The sequence below is a fragment of the Lissotriton helveticus genome, chromosome 11 (genome assembly GCF_964261635.1).
Source record: "Lissotriton helveticus chromosome 11, aLisHel1.1, whole genome shotgun sequence".
Classification (NCBI taxonomy): Eukaryota; Metazoa; Chordata; class Amphibia; order Caudata; family Salamandridae; genus Lissotriton; species Lissotriton helveticus.
The window spans coordinates 427,643,796-427,657,527 of record NC_136072.1 but is presented as its reverse complement, the minus strand read 5'-3'; the positions used below and the strand labels follow the sequence as shown (position 1 = coordinate 427,657,527).

General features: G+C 41.3%; 1 long non-coding RNA gene across 1 annotated transcript in view; it reads left to right on the top strand.

Annotated features, from left to right (window-relative positions):
- The first annotated feature begins 277 nt into the window (after positions 1-277).
- The window catches only part of LOC144792822 (uncharacterized), a 107,668-nt gene continuing 94,213 nt past the window's right edge, over positions 278-13,732 (top strand). The window contains exons 1-2 of the long non-coding RNA XR_013602626.1: positions 278-338; positions 11,423-11,506. This is a non-coding gene — a long non-coding RNA (uncharacterized LOC144792822). The remainder of the gene's footprint in view (positions 339-11,422; positions 11,507-13,732) is intronic.

Below are 13,732 nucleotides of genomic sequence, written 5' to 3'. Positions count from 1 at the left end.
TAATAATGATGCAACAAGTGGTAGTAAACTTTGTTCCTTTAGAATGGTGGTAAACTTAACTTGTGCTGACGCGCAATAGATAATATTCCTTTAGAAAGGTGGTGAACTTGACTTGTGCTGACGCGCAATGAATCATGTGCGCATCACTGAAATGCTGAGTAGTCGTGAAGCAAGAAAATTAATTCCCCCAAGATGGTGGCACGTTTCCTAGGCACGTAGCGAGTGTGACGTGAGCATCGGGACGTTCGTTCAGCGCACTATGCAGTCCAGACTCCAATCAACAAAGGCATGGATTCCACAGAGCACAGGCCATGGACAGCGCATTACAAAGCTTGAAGGTAAACAAAGCACGAGCCAAACACAGTTAAGGCAACGTTAACTACCGAAGACAAATAATAACCATTTGTTAAGATCGACTTCACAGTGAAAATTTTGATATTTGCAGAACAGTTCACCGCGCCCACTATTTTCTTTTAGAATAAAAACAAGGTCACTGTATCACAAGTCACAAATATACAGGCTTCTTGAACTTCAAAACGATTGCAGGCTGATTACAATTATATAGGCTTCTTGAATTTCCAAACGTTGCAAAGCCCAAAATTTGCTTCTCTGTTACCAGCACTTACTCGGCCTATATGAGTGTGTTAAAGTACATCAACACATGAAAAGTTAGGAAACCCAAAATCCTTAAAAGCACCATGAAATTAAGAGAGAAAGTCCACTGTAACAGGGAAAGAGTAATAGGAAACAGTCTCTGCAAGTAGATGAAGACTGAACAGCTTAGTGTCACAACAATTATCCAAATTTATCCAGGAGTCACTTACTGTTCATACATGTTCCAATACTTTTTGTAGGAAAAAATAATGAGTCCAAACTGTTGATGTCCTTCTTTAAATAGGATATCCCATCCTCGTCGCCAGTTTTGAAGAAGCAGGACACAGGTAATTTGAAGAAGTAATATATTTATTATGACTACAGGAACAGACCCCTGGTACACAGCTGCCCTTTCCTCTAACAGCCTTCCTTCTGTTCTAAATATCTCAAAAGTGCATCAGAACAGACAGGTTGCTAGAGAGCATCCGTGTTCCAGAGCATTACATAAACATACAAGGGTGAGTGATTCACTGACAAGAATATAACAGTGGGCTTTCAGGGACTACCTTAGAAATGACTTGAAAGCATAAAAAATAGAGGTTTGGGCCTGGTAAGAGGGCTATTTTGCCATTTTGAAATGGCAGGTAAAAACTGCACACCCTGGCTGCACTGGCAGTCCTGGAGACAGTGCCACTTTGGTGGTGGTACAATGACTGCTGCAGTCCACTGGTAGCATTTAATTTGCTGGCCCTGGGTACATGAAGTGCCATACAATTTATAAGTAAATTAAAGTATCCAATTAGGTATATGCCAATTTTACTATGTTAAAAAGGGTAAGCACAGGCAGGTTACCAAAGATTAGTAGGCATAAAGTGGGTAGAGTCCTGTGGTCACCAAAAAGGGGTTCATCAAGAGAAGGCAATAATCTGGGATATACCACGTGAAAGATGGTGATTTGCAACAAATAGTGTGAATAAAGGAGAGAGGAAAATTGGCAAAGTATGAACTACAAGTAAAGTCTTCTCTGCATTATCTTTGAGCTGGCTTCTGCACAAACCTATTTTTCAAAATATAAGCAAAATATAGGTGACTATGAAACAAATAAATGAAGCCGCAGGAGCAGTCTTGTACTAAAAATCGAATTGTAAATCTTGAATGAAAATTGTTGCAGTTGCTTAGTTGTCAATATATACACATATGGCTTTTCTCAAATGAACATGTATGGTTTACGTTTCCGTGCAAGATGCTTCATAGAACACATAAATACATTGTGACTGAGAACAGAAAATAAGTCAACAAAAACATTGTACCATGAACTACTTCATGGTGAGACAAAATAAATCTCTGACAGGAAACATCATTTTCTGTACTTTGAAAAAAAGTCTATTTTCAACTGCGTGCTCGCATTTGCACTCAGTCAGAGTAAACACTTGCCTGGCTACTTGAGTGACAGTTTGGTAACGGAAATTCTTTCAATATTACACACAAATGACGCAAGAAAATGTCATGCAAATGGTGCAAAGGCAGATGGCTCTGTAAATTGAACGTTCTCCACTGAAACATGGGCAATCAGTATACCTGATTCATCCTTCCACCCCCCCCCCCCCAGTCAGCAAACTGAGAACCATTAATTTAGGTAACAGCATAGTAAAGTATGTGCTATAATACATGCTGTGTTGGCAGAGGCCAAAGAGAAACGTTTGAGAAAGACCTGCAAAATAAATAGGGGCTCATTACAAGATCTCAATGCAACCCCAAATTGGCCCGTAATGTAAGTTACCAGACAAATAAGGATTACACGGTTTGTGTGAACTCTACAGAGCAGAAGAGTCAGAAGAAACCATACTTGCTTAATATGTGAATTTCGGGAGTAAAATGGGAATTACCCTGAGGACTAGGGAAAAGACGAACACAATCCCTATTAAGTCTGCGTTTCTCCCTGCGGAACCCCAAGCTTCAACATGCAGTACCTGGTATCTTCTCCCGCCTCCCCCGACCCAAGTTACCAATGCCAATGTATTGGTAATTCCAGGTGGTGGAGTTACCGGCCATTACTAAGGAGGGCCATCGTGAGCAATAGTAGGAAGGAATTAAGTGGTACATTTCCAATTGGACGAAAAGACATTTTTAAAAACCTAGGGGCCTTATTTATGAAGGCCTTGCGCCGCCGTGCGTCACTTTTTCCCATTTTAAAAGTGACGCACCGGTGGCGCAAGGCCTTCATAAATAAGGCTACTGGCGTTTTACTGAAGAACTTGGGCGTTGCTCCGGTTGATAGAGCAGGTGCAGTGGCTTCGGGGCCCGGGCCTGTGCGACTCGCTGAACCCAAATTATTGATGTATTTTGCAGTTCGAACAGCCAGGGGTCAACGTCTTTCTTTTCATCAGAGCCCATGACACACTGGCTTCACTACCTCTGTGAAAAGTTATTTTTTCAGAGTCCAAAGGGCGGAGCTTGCACTTTTGTCCTCGCCAGAATTCAGGCACCATTGGTTACTTGTTCCTGTATTCCTGTCTATCCGTTGGTTGGATGTAACTGCCAATCAAAAGAAAAAACACAGGACTGAGATTAGAAAAAGAAGCAAGTAACAGTTATTTACCTAGGTGACACCAGCTGTCCTGTAGTGGGATCCTTACTTAACACCTGAAAATGTTTGTTTCTGTGTGTGTAAAGTCATGCAGATAAAACAGAAAATACTGCACTTTTGGTTGCTAAACTACAAATGCATATCTTTTGATGGGAATGTGGGTAGTGTTGTGGTTATTTTTCTTTGCAATATCAGACAGTGACAAATAGGCTTTTCTGTGCACCCAATAACCATGTTTGGCCAATAGCAGCCATCCATCTATACTAAGGTAGCATGGAACACACGACAGAGTCTGCCATTTAGGCGACTGATGAACTAATGCAACCAGAATGATATTACAAGGAAAATAAGAAAATTAATCAAGTTATTGACAAAACGTCTTTTTGCCCGACAGTCGCATAATACTGTGGGATTGATTGTAATACTTGTTAACCATAATTCACGCTGTTGCTACACATGGCTGTACAATTGATCAAAAATATGAGGTTTTCACAACGTGCTCGCAGCTACCGTGAAAAGAGGCAAAACAAAATCATTTACTGTGATTCAGTGTGTGTGTTGGCTTGACTTTCGATCTGCACTATATGCAGACTATGTTGCCTTTTGGGGTGCACTTTGTCATTGTTTTGGTTAGGCCTTAGGGCCCTTATTATGGTGTATTGACTATAACAACGTAAAGTATTTCTGCAAGAAATGCAGTGGAGAAATTATGAGGAAAGGTAGAAGAGATGAAAAAAAGAAGAAAATTATCCATGGTGGTTGTACTACTGTATATTGACACCAACAACATTGTGGTACAAGAATAACAAGGACGGAATATCCAAAGCCAAGAGAATCAAAACGTAAATGCACATAGGGATATACTATTCCTAACTCCACCCCTACATACATCGAAAATATATGTACCATGTAGGCACATATATGTGGAATTATTACAACAGTATTTTTTAGTCATTATTTGGAACCTGATGAAGCTCTCAGGTGTGTGGAACAGAGATAGGAAGGATTCTGCACATATACACATCAATGGGTACCTTGCTGCCTTGGAAGTAGCCTAGATGAGGGTTCTCAGACTCATTGTACGGTAGAATAATAAATTGTGGGTCCTAGGAGAGAGAAATGGCAGGATAATGATGTGCTCTAATAGAATGGGATCAAAAAGAGAGCAAAGTTTCGTCAATTGATAGAAATTTCTTTTAATATGTTGGTAGCTGGATTAAATGAACTTTCATTTGTTGCTATAGAGGTTGATTGCTTTGGATACTGAGACAAATGATCTATTCTTCATCACTAAGGGGCCAATTCCGATCTCGGTCGGAGGGGCACCGAATCGGGTTCGGCATTAGCGGATCCGATTTGGAGGCTGAATTTCCGTCCGAGTCATACACGGGTCCGGATGTCGAAGTATGATGCGAACAAGCGCGAAATCTCCGTCCGAATCGTTTCCAGGTCCGAACCACTCCGGAGAAGTTTTGCGACTGAGCTAGTACGATGCTCGATTCGGACAGCCGGAACAAGTCAGAGCATCCGGCTCGCAATAGCTCCTGGAGTTGGACTTCAGAGGTCCACCTCGGACCCCCTGTTACCCGCAGCCTTATGACTCGGACACAGGGGGAGACCCATTGGTCTCCCCAACACAGGCATGTACGGTGCGGATGGCACAGACGCGTACCCACTGTAGGGGGTGCACTTGTCCGTGACGTACCCATTCAGTCAATGGGAGCCCATGTACGCGTCATACGACCGGCTCCCATTGACTTCTATGGGAGTCCGACCAAACCGAGTCCGACAGCATACGGCCGCATCGTACTCGCTCAGTCGGACTGCAGGAGTCCGGATCGGTTGGAAAACACCCCGCATCCGGCTCAGTCGGAGTGCTTTCCGACCCAGATCGGAATCGGCCCCTAAGTCTACGACTATAGGAGATAGATGGAGCTAAACCTTTTTCTTCACAATGGCAGCCTTTAGGACCTCAGGTGTTGCTGGAATATGTAGGCCCCCTTTCAGGATACAATACAGGAAGAGGGGTTGGGACAATAAATCAGAAAATAGGCATGGGAACATGATACCTAGACACATGTGTGCTCTGACCTTTGTACCTGACAAAGGGATTCTGTTGATTTGGGCTTGAGGACAAGCCCAGTGCATAACTTTTAAATACATGTTGTCAGGTTCCCCCTTCAATGTGTCAAAGTCTTGATAGCTAAATACATATTTTACAATCTTTTGGACAGTGTCGGTGCTAATTCATCCGGTACTACACTAAACTAAACATTGTATCCTCGATTTTGAGTTTCCTGGTCTTTTAAAGTCCTTATGAAAACACCTGCTTGCACACAGGTTACAGGTGGAGTAGAGCTTATTTCAATCAGGTATTTAATTTCTGTAGGTCAAACCTGGTGATATTTAACAAGCGATAAAGGCACAGTAAGTACTAGGACACACAGACTCGACGAAGAAAGCACCAACATCCACATACTGTGCCCCATTTTTAGGGCAAAACTTGTAATAGGTGCTGTTTATCATACCTGATAAATTCCAAAAATAGTGTTATTAGATTTTTGACAGCAAAAAATATTTCATGCTCCTTTGCAGCACCTGTAATCACACCTCTAATGTTCACGGTAAAAAAAACATATGGCCTCATGTAATATCCCTATTCACAAACCAGGGTAGTACAGATTGCATCCTGACTGCTTTCTGAACGGGAATGAAATTTGCAATGTTACCCATGTACTAATAGGTTGCATTGCATGTCATTTTGTGACCTCATGTACAGGGTGTTACAAAATTACCTGCTAATGAATATTAATTTAGTAGACTACATTTGCTAGGCTACAAAAACAGGGATGGTGGCTCCAAGGGACAGAATACCAGCATCCTTGCACTTTTTTCCAATATTGGGAACATATTTTATCAAAGCCCCCCATGTCCAATAAAGGGACATGTGCAGTTAAAAAAACTATTTCCATTCGGGAATACAATGGGGAAGAATGTTGTGGTTCCAAGGATCACTGCCTGTTCCCCTCAAGAATAAACAACAGGATTCCAAATGGGGAAACTGTGCCTTAGAGACAGCTTCAGTAATGCACAACAGTTACCACCTCAACTCACCTCAAACTTTGACTACTTCACTCATGTGCTAAGAGCCCTCCACTGGCTCCCCTTGGTTCACAAGCGCATTCATTATTTTCAAAGTACTTCATTAAACATCCAGCATACCTGCACAACTCACTGAAAATTTCTGGTAGTCAGAGAAGTCTTAGAAGCAAAGACACTTTCCGACTAGAAACAAAAAAGTCGTAGCAGTCACATATAGGTCATGAGTGATCTATTTGCCTGTAAGGGTGGTGGGAGGGGTTCTAGGGTTGGGAGGGGGTTGGGGGTGGGGCGGGGTCAATACGGTAATGCACAGCACAGCATCTGATATGGTTGGGTGGACACATGAGGTGTAGCAATATTAGGGTAAGAAGAGTCTAGAATGGAAGAGGAATCCGCATATCGATGTGTTTGTTAATTGGATGGGACACGTATTTGATGTGTTTTAATGAGTGTACAGGTCGCTTTGATTAATGTTTGTGGGCTGAATGATCATCTTAAAAGGCGACGAGTCTCAGCCATTTTGAGGTCAATGCGATTGGATTTTGTTTGTCTACAAGAGACACATGTAAAGGGGACAAGTGGCTATTTGTTAGAGCAGTTAGGGTTTTCTTTACTAGCTCAAACAAAACAGGGGCCTAGGACTAGAGAGGTTGCTATACTATCTAAAAGACACAATGTTATATTTAAAAGAAAGAAGGAAGATCAATTGGGTAGATGGGTCCTCCTGGAATTCATATTAAATGATGAAGCGGTCACTATAGGATCAGTATATGGATCGACTGAGATGATCCAGATCTATTTGAGTTTTTAGATCTGGAATTAGCTTCCTGGCCTGAGCCGGTTATCCTATGCGGAGATTTTAACATAAATGGTATAGGGGGGCTTGATACGGAAGTGGGACATCGTTATGTTGGTCGTAAAAAGAAAACATGTTGAGCAATAGTTAATCTGGCCCATCATAACTCCTTAACTGATGTGTGGGCTCATTTGAACCCCTCCGATAGTGGTAGTGCCTGCTAGTCTGCCCCGCATAAGGTTTGTGTTAGATTGGATTATTTCCTGATATCAAATTCCTTGTTGTCCAGAAGTCAGATTGTGAAATTGCCTCGGATTATCTCGGACCATAACCTGCTGGTGTTAACATTAAAACTTGCAGGGGTAGTTAGGCGGGAGCGGATATGGACTTTTGAAAGAGGATTATTCAAGGATGAAGGCTACCTTAAACATATGAATGATTGGATAGTAACTTACTGGGATAGTAATAGAGGCAGTACTTCATCAGGCATAACCTGGGATGCTTTTAAGGCGGGCATCCACGGGGAGACGCTAAGCTTTAGCTTACACAAACAAAAGCAGGAGGAGCTGAGAGTAAAAAAACTGGCTAAATCAGTTACGGAGGCGGAGGAGGAATTGAATCGAGCAATCAAATTCAAATTCAAATGATCTTTATTCGGATTTTGAATACATCCATAAAAGTACATACAGAGTGAGTACAATTAAAACAAGTTAAAACATATGTTTAAAAAATTGTTATAAAATACAGATCTTAAGCAGCATATATGTCATAAAGTGCGATGTACCAATATAAAGTGCAAAGTACGCAATAGGGGAAAAACATTAATCACAGGGGTACTTAATCACAAAGTTCTAAAAACAATCCTTTATAGCAAAACACATATGCAATTAACTCTATATCCAATTTCCAGTGAATTAATAAAGTGCATCGAATAAAATGCAAAAAATGCGTCAGATTACATAAAACTATTGTCCATTATCCATGTTCCATACTTGCCCTCGATCTCACACAGGCTTTTATAAAACAGCTTAAAGTATATATAACATCATCAAAATGTAACATTTGGAAAAATTTTAATGCCAGATTGTGATCTCTGATGTTATATTTGCGAAGAATCGGGATTAAGTATTTGCAAGTATACAGTTTATAGTGACCACAAAAAAAGAGATAATGCAACAGACTTTGTTTTCCACCATGAGAGCAATCCTTTCCAGGGCCCCTCTGGATCAGGCGCTCCTAAAAGTTGTATGCCCAAAAACAGAAGCAGTGGAGAGTATCGCTATCAAGGCGGTCGGCTATTTATCTAACTAGAAGGGAGCAATGTCATGAAGTAAGCGAGCGAGCTGGGCATACTCTGGCAGTCCGTTCAAGGCAGAAAGCAGCCTCAGGAGTAGTTAAGGAGATTTCGGATGGCAGTGGAGGTAGTGTTATTGGCCCTGAGGAGTTCCGGGAGGTTTTTAGACAGTTTTACGCCACATTATATAGCAAGGATCAGCCAAGGGACCTTACGGATATTCAAGGGTACCTTAGGGATATCTCTGCTCCCCTACTCTCTGAAGAGGATAGGGAGGCACTCGATGCACCTCTGCCTCTGATGAGATTCTTGCAGCACTGAGCAGCCTTCCAGCCGGTAAAGGCAAGGGTCCTGATCAGATCCCTATTGAATTTTATAAGGTGTTTCAGGAGGTAATCCGAATTGATCTGATAGACAACGTACTACAGGCTCAATCAGGAAATTCTGTACCTAGTTATCTCTGGATGGCCTTGATATGGTGCAGTACTGGGGAGGGATTTATCAAGGCTGTTCAGGCTCTTTAGAGAGCTCCCACAGCTCGACTTAGAACCAATGGAGGTTACACGGCGTCCTTGCAGATTAAGTGTGGCACTCGTCAAGGGTTCCCATGCTCGCCGCTGTGTTTTGCGGTATATATTGACCCACTAATTCGTAAACTGGAAGTAAACGATAACATCCCTCCAATAAAGATTCAGGGTCAGGTTTTTAAAACTCAGGCATATGCGACGACGTGGCTATAGTGAACCCTTCTCCGACTAGCTCTATAGTCGAAGTGGAATTAGAAGCAGTGGTATTTGGGCAGGTTTCTGGCTATGCGTTAAATGGCCCTAAGACCAAGACAATTAAGAATAAGGGGGCAGTTTGTAATGACACTCGAGTTGTTGAGTCTGCTGTATACTTAGGGATTAAAGCGATACAAAAGGGGATGATGGACGGAGCGTTTGAGCAAATCAGACACTCACCCCCAGTTAACTGATCTGGGTTTAATCCATCACCATTCTTTAGCTCACTTGGCCACCCCAGTTCAGACATGGCAATATGCAAATCAGTCTGACCCTGTGCCTCATGGGAACAGTCCAGCCCGAACTACCATGCCATGTCTTCCCTGGACCAGAAACAAGCATCCTGGGACCGGTTTCGGATTCATAATCCTCATCAGCCAGGCTATCTTGAATCCAGTGGCCAAGTGAGCAAGGGACTCACGTCTGAGCATACCCTGCCACACTTAGGGCGAACAAAGCGAAGGGACCTCTAAGCATACTTAGGGATTAGCATCTCATCAGATCTGGATAAGATTATTGATAGAATATAGAACCCATAATTTCTAGAGCCAAAAAAGATCTGGACAGAATTCACAACCTCCACCTTTCTTTAGTAGGGCGTTCCAATGTAGTTAAAATGATTATCTTGCCCAACGAGAGTCATAAAACGAAGAGCCCCCCTGGTGTTACCGTGCGCCCAATTAAATCTGTTTATTAAATGCTCTAATGCCGAGAACCATTTCGCCTAAAAAAACAGTGGCATTGCCCTAAATAGGTAGAGACCCCGCTCTGTCCGTCGTTGTCCCAAACGATGACTGAGTCAGGGGGAGGCCTCCCCCTGACTCAGTCATCGTTTGGGACAACGACGGACAGAGCGGGGTCTCACATTTACCTGAGCCAGGTCCAGGAAGCGGTGAGGTCCTTTCCCCGGACACACTGGATCACACCAGGTGCCAAGGAGGAATTGAAACAGATGTAGGAGAAATATATCCTTTACTGTTATTAGTTCACTTGTGTGATTTTTATTATAATTTTTTCACACGTTTCTCACTAATTTAGCAGTAGCATTCTTTGAGAACAGAGACCCTGACGAAAGCCTTGGGTTTCCTCCCATAATAGGCTGAAACATGTTGGTCCTCTCGCAGCTATTTGTTTAAACTGCGTTTATGTTGTTGCCCCTTTCTTGTTTTTAACAAGGAAGGGGCTTATGCCCAATAAAGTAATTTTTGTTAAAGCTCCCTATCCTGTTTTAACCATCACATTCATCTTCATTTTTTTGCACTGCACTTTCCCATCAGATCATCATCATTTCGTCTAATCTAGTAATTGTAGGTCATTACCCCATGCCAAAGATGGGGGTATGCCGTATATCTCAATGATCAAGAGACAGAATACCCTGGCAGGATTACCAAATGAAAACATTCATCCATACAAGTTATTGATGGGAATCCATAATGGGTTTTGATTAGCAATTACAGGTGGCCCTTTTCTTGGCGATCTGGTCTGTTGTTCATAACTGTTAGCCACTTCTTTATCTTGTTGTACTTTTTAGACATGAAGGTATTTTGAAAGATATTCAGATCAGGTTTCTGATTTAGACCTCTAAGTTTGTTTGTTGTTCATGTTGTTCCTTCAAGGGGATAGAACTTAGACGGGTCTTTAAATGTCCCTTTAGCCCTCCGATACCGTTTTGTTAGTTATAATTCACATCTTAACATCCTGCCCTCAGCTACAAATATTACACAGAGCTATTGTATCCTTTTTGGAAAAAACTTTAGGAATCAGTATCTCCCTTATAGCAGCTTGGATTATTCTTGGGGCTTGTGGGGGGGGGGGGGGGGGGTGAGCAATGCTCCCTACATTACTTTTTGTTTATGGCCATGGCGGTCTTGCGAATGTGTGTTGCAACAGCTTGACTAGATAAGGCATCTCCAAGTTTACAGCAGTGGTTAGCTAGATTGCTCTCTGTGTATAATCTTGAGAAAGGGATCTATGTGAGGAAGGGTCAAAAGGGGAGAATTCTTGGGAAACGTATTTGGGAGCCTATAGCGAACTGGAAGGAGAAACTGTGAAATTTTAAGTTAATTCCTTCTTATTATGCAACTGTAGTTGTCATTTCCATGTGTAATTTATACATCTCAGATGTGTGTATGTTCTATTTATAAATAATTTGGTTTGTAGCTGTGCAAAAAAATTATTTTAAATAAAAAAAAAAAAAAAAATTTCCTCACACTTTTCCATTCATTTGAAGGGTAGAAATTGTCCTTTTTTAATTACTCCGTTTTCAGGTTGACGTCCTCGGCTTTGCATCTCTTTCTACAGTCGGTGGAGCATCGCAGTCAAGGTCAGGTGCACAGAGGAGCTGCTCTCAGGTAAAAAAAAAAAGAATTTCCTTTTTTAAACATAAAGAGTAGTACCATTGTTTTAAGAAGAGCAACAGGGAGGCAGTTAATGGTATTAATGTGAATGAAAAGTTTGCATTATGTTTTTTAACCAGTTTTAGATCCCCATACAAATTGTTTTGTATATTCACATTGGAACTGTAGATTTATTTTTATAATATAGGTGTGAAAAAAAAATTAAAGGTGATGTTTCTTCTGTTAAACCTATTTTATCAAAATATTATGATTTTTAAGCAAACTAAACCTTTTGAGCCTAGGTAGTTTCCCAGCGCTATATCCCGTTTAGATCCTTTAGTTCTAGGGAAATTTGCCATCTTTATATTGAATGTTTTCAGCATTTCTTTAAACCATCTGTCCATTTTGTTTGGGTTCCGTCAGTGGTTCAGGTCCCCCATCGATATAAAAAATCTTTCGACTAACTTTCAAGCACCCAATCAATGTCATTTTCATCCTTCTCATTTCCTGCGTATATTCTTCAGATTGCCCCCCTGTATATGGACATTAGCTGTTATCAGCTTTTCATTCATAGGGTATGGGCCCCGGAGCTCCACCTTATATACTACCAGCCATTTACATCATACTGATGGAGGTATTACCTTTCTAGCTATCCTGGTTGATATTAAGGTAGATATCCCCCCTGCAGGTCATCCTTGCTGCTCTTTTGTTGCATGTTTCTGAACCGGCACATATCCTTCTATTGTCGGGGTCACATCACACAGCCAAGTTTCTGGCAGGCACACAATCTCAAGGGCATCTATTATTTTTTTGAACGTTTCTGATTTTGAACTTTTACTAAAGCCATTTATATTCCACAAAAGAACCCCAAGGCTGTCTGTGCAATGAACTAGTATCCTAATCTGTTTTACTTAGCCACCCCTCTTCTCTCTGCGTTGGCGTAGTACAGTTCAAGAACATATCTTCACAGTTTACATCACTCCAGCCCTTTGCCATCATCCCCCAGTTACTGTAAATTCCATGCATTCCTTTCCATCCAGCTCCTGGTCAATTAGTCTTATTTGTCTGTGCCTCAGACCCGCATGATGGCTAAGAAATACAGATCTTTGATTATTCACCGTAGGTAGTTCTGCATCTGGGACTAACTTTTTCCTTCCTTCTGCAGCTCCTTTTCTCCTTTTATTATTGTATGTTTTACTAAGCCAGAATACATCAGGGCTTTGGTTACCTCCTTCACGTTTTTATTTTGTATAAACCCTACTTGTCGAAGGTAATTTGTCTCTATCTCTCTTAGGCTGACACAGTTAGAAAAGGTTAGTAATAGCTGAGATTAATTTAGGGGGTGTAGTTTTCATAATCTTTTACCCCATCCCTATAGTGTGATACTTCTAGGTATAGCCACAAACTTCTCCCCTCTTTTTTCTCCTTGTCTTTTATTTTTGATTTAGGGGGTGTAGTTTTCATAATCTTTTACCCCATCCCTATAGTGTGATGCTTCTAGGTATAGCCACAAAGATCTCCTCTCCTTTTTCTCCTTGTCTTTTATTTTTTCCATATTTTATTATTTTGCTTCCCTTCCTCACGTGGTTAAGTTCCCATTAATCATTCCTTGCACCGTCATATTTTCTCTCCTAATTAGTGGTCTACTTAGGCCACCATTTTCCTACTCCCTACTTTCATCCTTTTTTTATCTTAATTGTATCTTTTTCCCTCCTTTTTGATTTTCATCCTTCATTCTATACTTTTGATCTTTCTGAGTTTTCTGGGGGGTTCTTTTTTAAGTTCAGACTTTCTAATTTCTTATTTTTACTATCACTAATCCTTATACTGACGATGTTCTTTTTCCCAATAACTTCTCTCTCCCCTTTATATTCTTGACCACCTCTCTCGTTCTAGGTATGTATTGTCTATAATTGGTTACTTCTCCAGATTTCTTTATAAGTATTGGGCACCTAGAGACATATACACTGTGCCCGCCTACTGTATGTATAGCTTGCTCTGCTGGCTCCCTATTTACACTTTAGCTCCTTACTGGTCTGACTATAGATGGCATATGTTCTCGTATTCATTTCAGCTCGCCCACAATTAACTGCAGCTGTACTTTTTGGGATTTCAATGTATCACTATTCACCATAGATACTTCCAACAGTCCTTGTAAAGTCTTTTGTAAAATCACCATTACATCCACCATAGTTGAAGATGGGGTCACTGAAATCTCTAGGTAAGGGGTAGAGTCAAATA